The sequence below is a fragment of the Pseudophryne corroboree genome, chromosome 3 (genome assembly GCF_028390025.1).
Source record: "Pseudophryne corroboree isolate aPseCor3 chromosome 3, aPseCor3.hap2, whole genome shotgun sequence".
NCBI classification, from domain to species: Eukaryota; Metazoa; Chordata; class Amphibia; order Anura; family Myobatrachidae; genus Pseudophryne; species Pseudophryne corroboree.
This window is the reverse complement of record NC_086446.1, coordinates 532,036,963-532,045,767: the sequence shown is the minus strand read 5'-3', so window position 1 is coordinate 532,045,767 and position 8,805 is coordinate 532,036,963.

The following is an 8,805-nucleotide window of genomic DNA, read 5'->3' as shown; positions in this document are numbered from 1 at the left end:
TTATCATACAGGCACAGATAGGCCAAAAGCCTAACACAATAACATTGTGCAAGTTTGGTCTATGCCAATCATTTGTTAAACCAGCTTAAACTATTTATGTGGCATGATCATATATAGTGTGCTTGTAGGTTACTCCCCGTCAGGGGTGGTGTTCAGTATGCCTGCTGCTGGGATCCTGGCACTCAGTATACCAGTGGCGGAATCCCGACACCCGGCATACCAACAAGCATTCTCCCTCTTGGGGGTCCACGACCCCCCCTGGAGGGAGAATAAATAGCGGCAGCGTGGTGAGTGCAGCGAGCCTGCAAGGGGCACATTTGCGCTCGCCCAGCTGCCGGCATGCGGGCATTCGGGATCCCGGCGCCGGTATTCTGGGCGCCTTGATCCCGGCCGCTGGCATAACATACTACACCCCCAGTCAGAACTACTGATTATTATTAGAGATGAGCGGGTTCGGTTTCTCTGAAACCGAACCCGCACGAACTTCATGTTTTTTTCACGGGTCCGAGCAGACTCGGATCTTCCCGCCTTGCTCGGTTAACCCGAGCGCGCCCGAACGTCATCATGACGCTGTCGGATTCTCGCGAGACTCGGATTCTATATAAGGAGCCGCGCGTCGCCGCCATTTTCACACGTGCATTGAGATTGATAGGGAGAGGACGTGGCTGGCGTCCTCTCCATTAGAAATTAGATTAGAAGAGAGAGAGAGATTGTGCAGAGTCAGACAGAGTTTACCACAGTGACCAGTGCAGTTGTTGTTAGTTAACTTTTATTTATTTTAATATAATATATCCGTTCTCTGCTATATCCGTTCTCTGCCTGAAAAAAAACGATACACAGCAGCAGCCAGTCACACAGTGTGACTCAGTCTGTGTGCACTCAGCTCAGCCCAGTGTGCTGCACATCAATGTATAAAAGGCAAAGCTTATAATAATTGTGGGGGAGACTGGGGAGCACTGCAGGTTGTTATAGCAGGAGCCCCCAGGAGTACATAATATTATATTAATTTAAAATTAAACAGTGCACACTTTTGCTGCAGGAGTGCCACTGCCAGTGTGACTAGTGGTGACCAGTGCCTGACCACCAGTATAGTAGTATATTGTTGTATGTATTGTATACTATCTCTTTATCAACCAGTCTATATTAGCAGCAGACACAGTACAGTGCGGTAGTTCACGGCTGTGGCTACCTCTGTGTCGGCAGTCGGAACTCGGCAGGCAGTCCGTCCATCCATAATTGTATTACAATATATACCACCTAACCGTGGTATTTTTTTTTCTTTCTTTATACCGTCGTCATAGTGTCATACTAGTTGTTACGAGTATACTACTATCTCTTTATCAACCAGTGTACAGTGCGGTAGTTCACGGCTGTGGCTACCTCTGTGTCGGCAGTCGGCAGGCAGTCCGTCCATCCATAATTGTATTATTATTATAATATATACCACCTAACCGTGGTTTTTTTTTCATTCTTTATACCGTCATAGTGTCATACTAGTTGTTACGAGTATACTACTATCTCTTTATCAACCAGTGTACAGTGCGGTAGTTCACGGCTGTGGCTACCTCTGTGTCGGCAGTCGGCAGGCAGTCCGTCCATCCATAATTGTATTATTATTATAATATATACCACCTAACCGTGGTTTTTTTTTCATTCTTTATACCGTCGTCATAGTGTCATACTAGTTGTTACGAGTATACTACTATCTCTTTATCAACCAGTGTACAGTGCGGTAGTTCACGGCTGTGGCTACCTCTGTGTCGGCAGTCGGCAGGCAGTCCGTCCATCCATAATTGTATTATTATTATAATATATACCACCTAACCGTGGTTTTTTTTTCATTCTTTATACCGTCGTCATAGTGTCATACTAGTTGTTACGAGTATACTACTATCTCTTTATCAACCAGTGTACAGTGCGGTAGTTCACGGCTGTGGCTACCTCTGTGTCGGCAGGCAGTCCGTCCATCCATAATTGTATTATTATTATAATATATACCACCTAACCGTGGTTTTTTTTTCATTCTTTATACCGTCGTCATAGTGTCATACTAGTTGTTACGAGTATACTACTATCTCTTTATCAACCAGTGTACAGTGCGGTAGTTCACGGCTGTGGCTACCTCTGTGTCGGCAGTCGGCAGGCAGTCCGTCCATCCATAATTGTATTATTATTATAATATATACCACCTAACCGTGGTTTTTTTTTCATTCTTTATACCGTCGTCATAGTGTCATACTAGTTGTTACGAGTATACTACTATCTCTTTATCAACCAGTGTACAGTGCGGTAGTTCACGGCTGTGGCTACCTCTGTGTCGGCAGTCGGCAGGCAGTCCGTCCATCCATAATTGTATTATTATTATAATATATACCACCTAACTGTGGTATTTTTTTTTCTTTCTTTATACCGTCGTCATAGTGTCATACTAGTTGTTACGAGTATACTACTATCTCTTTATCAACCAGTGTACAGTGCGGTAGTTCACGGCTGTGGCTACCTCTGTGTCGGCAGTCGGCAGGCAGTCCGTCCATCCATAATTGTATTATTATTATAATATATACCACCTAACTGTGGTATTTTTTTTTCTTTCTTTATACCGTCGTCATAGTGTCATACTAGTTGTTACGAGTATACTACTATCTCTTTATCAACCAGTGTACAGTGCGGTAGTTCACGGCTGTGGCTACCTCTGTGTCGGCAGTCGGCAGGCAGTCCGTCCATCCATAATTGTATTATTATTATAATATATACCACCTAACCGTGGTTTTTTTATACCACCTAACCGTGGCAGTCCGTCCATAATTGTATACTAGTATCCAATCCATCCATCTCCATTGTTTACCTGAGGTGCCTTTTAGTTCTGCCTATAAAATATGGAGAACAAAAAAGTTGAGGTTCCAAAATTAGGGAAAGATCAAGATCCACTTCCACCTCGTGCTGAAGCTGCTGCCACTAGTCATGGCCGAGACGATGAAATGCCAGCAACGTCGTCTGCCAAGGCCGATGCCCAATGTCATAGTACAGAGCATGTCAAATCCAAAACACCAAATATCAGAAAAAAAAGGACTCCAAAACCTAAAATAAAATTGTCGGAGGAGAAGCGTAAACTTGCCAATATGCCATTTACCACACGGAGTGGCAAGGAACGGCTGAGGCCCTGGCCTATGTTCATGGCTAGTGGTTCAGCTTCACATGAGGATGGAAGCACTCAGCCTCTCGCTAGAAAACTGAAAAGACTCAAGCTGGCAAAAGCACCGCAAAGAACTGTGCGTTCTTTGAAATCCCAAATCCACAAGGAGAGTCCAATTGTGTCGTTTGCGATGCCTGACCTTCCCAACACTGGACGTGAAGAGCATGCGCCTTCCACTATTTGCATGCCCCCTGCAAGTGCTGGAAGGAGCACCCGCAGTCCAGTTCCTGATAGTCAGATTGAAGATGTCAGTGTTGAAGTACACCAGGATGAGGAGGATATGGGTGTTGCTGGCGCTGGGGAGGAAATTGACCAGGAGGATTCTGATGGTGAGGTGGTTTGTTTAAGTCAGGTACCCGGGGAGACACCTGTTGTCCGTGGGAGGAATATGGCCGTTGACATGCCAGGTGAAAATACCAAAAAAATCAGCTCTTCGGTGTGGAGGTATTTCACCAGAAATGCGGACAACAGGTGTCAAGCCGTGTGTTCCCTTTGTCAAGCTGTAATAAGTAGGGGTAAGGACGTTAACCACCTCGGAACATCCTCCCTTATACGTCACCTGCAGCGCATTCATAATAAGTCAGTGACAAGTTCAAAAACTTTGGGTGACAGCGGAAGCAGTCCACTGACCAGTAAATCCCTTCCTCTTGTAACCAAGCTCACGCAAACCACCCCACCAACTCCCTCAGTGTCAATTTCCTCCTTCCCCAGGAATGCCAATAGTCCTGCAGGCCATGTCACTGGCAAGTCTGACGAGTCCTCTCCTGCCTGGGATTCCTCCGATGCATCCTTGCGTGTAACGCCTACTGCTGCTGGCGCTGCTGTTGTTGCCGCTGGGAGTCGATGGTCATCCCAGAGGGGAAGTCTTAAGCCCACTTGTACTACTTCCAGTAAGCAATTGACTGTTCAACAGTCCTTTGCGAGGAAGATGAAATATCACAGCAGTCATCCTACTGCAAAGCGGATAACTGAGTCCTTGACAACTATGTTGGTGTTAGACGTGCGTCCGGTATCCGCCGTTAGTTCACAGGGAACTAGACAATTTATTGAGGCAGTGTGCCCCCGTTACCAAATACCATCTAGGTTCCACTTCTCTAGGCAGGCGATACCGAGAATGTACACGGACGTCAGAAAAAGACTCACCAGTGTCCTAAAAAATGCAGTTGTACCCAATGTCCACTTAACCACGGACATGTGGACAAGTGGAGCAGGGCAGGGTCAGGACTATATGACTGTGACAGCCCACTGGGTAGATGTATGGACTCCCGCCGCAAGAACAGCAGCGGCGGCACCAGTAGCAGCATCTCGCAAACGCCAACTCTTTCCTAGGCAGGCTACGCTTTGTATCACCGCTTTCCAGAATACGCACACAGCTGAAAACCTCTTACGGCAACTGAGGAAGATCATCGCGGAATGGCTTACCCCAATTGGACTCTCCTGTGGATTTGTGGCATCGGACAACGCCAGCAATATTGTGTGTGCATTAAATATGGGCAAATTCCAGCACGTCCCATGTTTTGCACATACCTTGAATTTGGTGGTGCAGAATTTTTTAAAAAACGACAGGGGCGTGCAAGAGATGCTGTCGGTGGCCAGAAAAATTGCGGGACACTTTCGGCGTACAGGCACCACGTACAGAAGACTGGAGCACCACCAAAAACTACTGAACCTGCCCTGCCATCATCTGAAGCAAGAAGTGGTAACGAGGTGGAATTCAACCCTCTATATGCTTCAGAGGTTGGAGGAGCAGCAAAAGGCCATTCAAGCCTATACAATTGAGCACGATATAGGAGATGGAATGCACCTGTCTCAAGCGCAGTGGAGAATGATTTCAACGTTGTGCAAGGTTCTGATGCCCTTTGAACTTGCCACACGTGAAGTCAGTTCAGACACTGCCAGCCTGAGTCAGGTCATTCCCCTCATCAGGCTTTTGCAGAAGAAGCTGGAGGCATTGAAGAAGGAGCTAACACGGAGCGATTCCGCTAGGCATGTGGGACTTGTGGATGCAGCCCTTAATTCGCTTAACAAGGATTCACGGGTGGTCAATCTGTTGAAATCAGAGCACTACATTTTGGCCACCGTGCTCGATCCTAGATTTAAAGCCTACCTTGGATCTCTCTTTCCGGCAGACACAGGTCTGCTGGGGTTGAAAGACCTGCTGGTGACAAAATTGTCAAGTCAAGCGGAACGCGACCTGTCAACATCTCCTCCTTCACATTCTCCCGCAACTGGGGGTGCGAGGAAAAGGCTCAGAATTCCGAGCCCACCCGCTGGCGGTGATGCAGGGCAGTCTGGAGCGACTGCTGATGCTGACATCTGGTCCGGACTGAAGGACCTGACAACGATTACGGACATGTCGTCTACTGTCACTGCATATGATTCTCTCAACATTGATAGAATGGTGGAGGATTATATGAGTGACCGCATCCAAGTAGGCACGTCACACAGTCCGTACTTATACTGGCAGGAAAAAGAGGCAATTTGGAGGCCCTTGCACAAACTGGCTTTATTCTACCTAAGTTGCCCTCCCACAAGTGTGTACTCCGAAAGAGTGTTTAGTGCCGCCGCTCACCTTGTCAGCAATCGGCGTACGAGGTTACATCCAGAAAATGTGGAGAAGATGATGTTCATTAAAATGAATTATAATCAATTCCTCCGCGGAGACATTGACCAGCAGCAATTGCCTCCACAAAGTACACAGGGAGCTGAGATGGTGGATTCCAGTGGGGACGAATTGATAATCTGTGAGGAGGGGGATGTACACGGTGATATATCGGAGGGTGAAGATGAGGTGGACATCTTGCCTCTGTAGAGCCAGTTTGTGCAAGGAGAGATTAATTGCTTCTTTTTTTGGGGGGGTCCAAACCAACCCGTCATATCAGTCACAGTCGTGTGGCAGACCCTGTCACTGAAATGATGGGTTGGTTAAAGTGTGCATGTCCTGTTTTGTTTATACAACATAAGGGTGGGTGGGAGGGCCCAAGGATAATTCCATCTTGCACCTCTTTTTTCTTTTCTTTTTCTTTGCATCATGTGCTGATTGGGGAGGGTTTTTTGGAAGGGACATCCTGCGTGACACTGCAGTGCCACTCCTAGATGGGCCCGGTGTTTGTGTCGGCCACTAGGGTCGCTAATCTTACTCACACAGCTACCTCATTGCGCCTCTTTTTTTCTTTGCGTCATGTGCTGTTTGGGGAGGGTTTTTTGGAAGGGACATCCTGCGTGACACTGCAGTGCCACTCCTAGATGTGCCCGGTGTTTGTGTCGGCCACTAGGGTCGCTAATCTTACTCACACAGTCAGCTACCTCATTGCGCCTCTTTTTTTCTTTGCGTCATGTGCTGTTTGGGGAGGGTTTTTTGGAAGGGCCATCCTGCGTGACACTGCAGTGCCACTCCTAGATGGGCCCGGTGTTTGTGTCGGCCACTAGGGTCGCTAATCTTACTCACACAGCTACCTCATTGCGCCTCTTTTTTTCTTTGCGTCATGTGCTGTTTGGGGAGGGTTTTTTGGAAGGGACATCCTGCGTGACACTGCAGTGCCACTCCTAGATGGGCCCGGTGTTTGTGTCGGCCACTAGGGTCGCTTATCTTTCTCACACAGCTACCTCATTGCGCCTCTTTTTTTCTTTGCGTCATGTGCTGTTTGGGGAGGGTTTTTTGGAAGGGACATCCTGCGTGACACTGCAGTGCCACTCCTAGATGGGCCCGGTGTTTGTGTCGGCCACTAGGGTCGCTTATCTTTCTCACACAGTCAGCTACCTCATTGCGCCTCTTTTTTTCTTTGCGTCATGTGCTGTTTGGGGAGGGTTTTTTGGAAGGGACATCCTGCGTGACACTGCAGTGCCACTCCTAGATGGGCCCGGTGTTTGTGTCGGCCACTAGGGTCGCTTATCTTACTCACACAGCGACCTCGGTGCAAATTTTAGGACTAAAAATAATATTGTGAGGTGTGATGTGTTCAGAATAGGCTGAAAATGAGTGTAAATTATGTTTTTTGAGGTTAATAATACTTTGGGATCAAAATTACCCCCAAATTCTATGATTTAAGCTGTTTTTTAGGGTTTTTTGAAAAAAACACCCGAATCCAAAACACACCCGAATCCGACAAAAATAATTCGGTGAGGTTTTGCCAAAACGCGTTCGAACCCAAAACACGGCCGCGGAACCGAACCCAAAACCAAAACACAAAACCCGAAAAATTTCAGGCGCTCATCTCTAATTATTATGCAGCCTTTGTGCCTAATGCCTCAATTGTGTCACTCTTTCTTAGTTATGCAGTGGCAGGTTTAGAATGTCGAGTTCAAAATTCAATCAGGGGAGCCACACTGCTTGCAGCATTTGGTGGGGAAGGGGGGGGGGGGGCAGTTGGTAAGGCTCCTCTATTTGAATTCTGTACTGCGCTGCATCTGGAGATTTCACTGGTTACAGTATATAATGTACTGACATACTGAAATAGCAGCCTCTGCTGTGCGTAACTACACCCTACACCAGGCCTGTCTAATGCCCATCAGTCCACATTGCCCGTACACATTGGATTGATGTTAATGATCTTGTTTCATCCTGCATTAGCATACTAAAGGATGCTAGTGATATTGTCAGGTTTGATGTACGGCACATCAAACTTGACGTAGCTAGCAACTGCTGGTACCCGTATATCGGGTATACACACTGCTCGTTATATACGCCAATGTGAGCGATATGTCAGTTGTCAGATCTGCCGTATAAGACAACATGTCCTTCAGTGTGTACCCAGCTTAAGAGTAGACATTGCAAGACAAATTGTCATCTTAATCGCCCTATAAGGGTCAGGCAAAGGAAGTGAAAAGAAGTGGATGAACTGGTGCTGTAGAAACATATAAAACTAGAAAATTCACTTACCTTTTCCCCCTTTCTGAGGTACACCCCCCCCTCCCCCTCCCCCCCCCCATTTTATAGTTAGGAAGGGCTAGGAAATAGAGAATTGGTACAATGTTTTGTAAACTTGATGTAAAGTTAAAAAAAAAAGTATAAGAAAAATTGAAATGGAGACCCTCCTTAATGACATGGGTAAAGAAATATAATAAATAAATTACTTGAATATATAATAATAAATATATATATTTTCAAATGTTCCAAGTTGAGTTTGGCTTATTGGTTGTCTCTGTAAAAAGTACAGTTCATTTTTGGGGAGAATGAAAGAACCTGGCTGAGCAGTAATACTAAAGGGTACTCATCCTAAGTATTGAGTTATTACACCCTGGTTTTATAGTTACCATTGGGACAGATGTAGCAGAGAGGGCAAAATATGCAGGGAGGGGTGTCATTGTGGCATTGTAGAGCGGGTGCAGGTGGCATGATCATATATATGTGTTACGATAAAGTGGAGACTAATAGTGTGCAAAACTGCATTAGCGCTATCATAGGGATGCTGTTACATACTCACTACGTAAGGATCTTAGTTTACGTTACAAATAATTTTTCTAGAAAAAATGTGGAAATGTGCATTTAATATGAGATTCATTTTCCTCCCCTTTCGCTTTCTCATTAAAACTTTATGACACGTCTAATCTGAGATTTATTTACCATCCACTGAATGCAAGCAGCGTGCATCCTGCAGAGGTAAATATGCTAT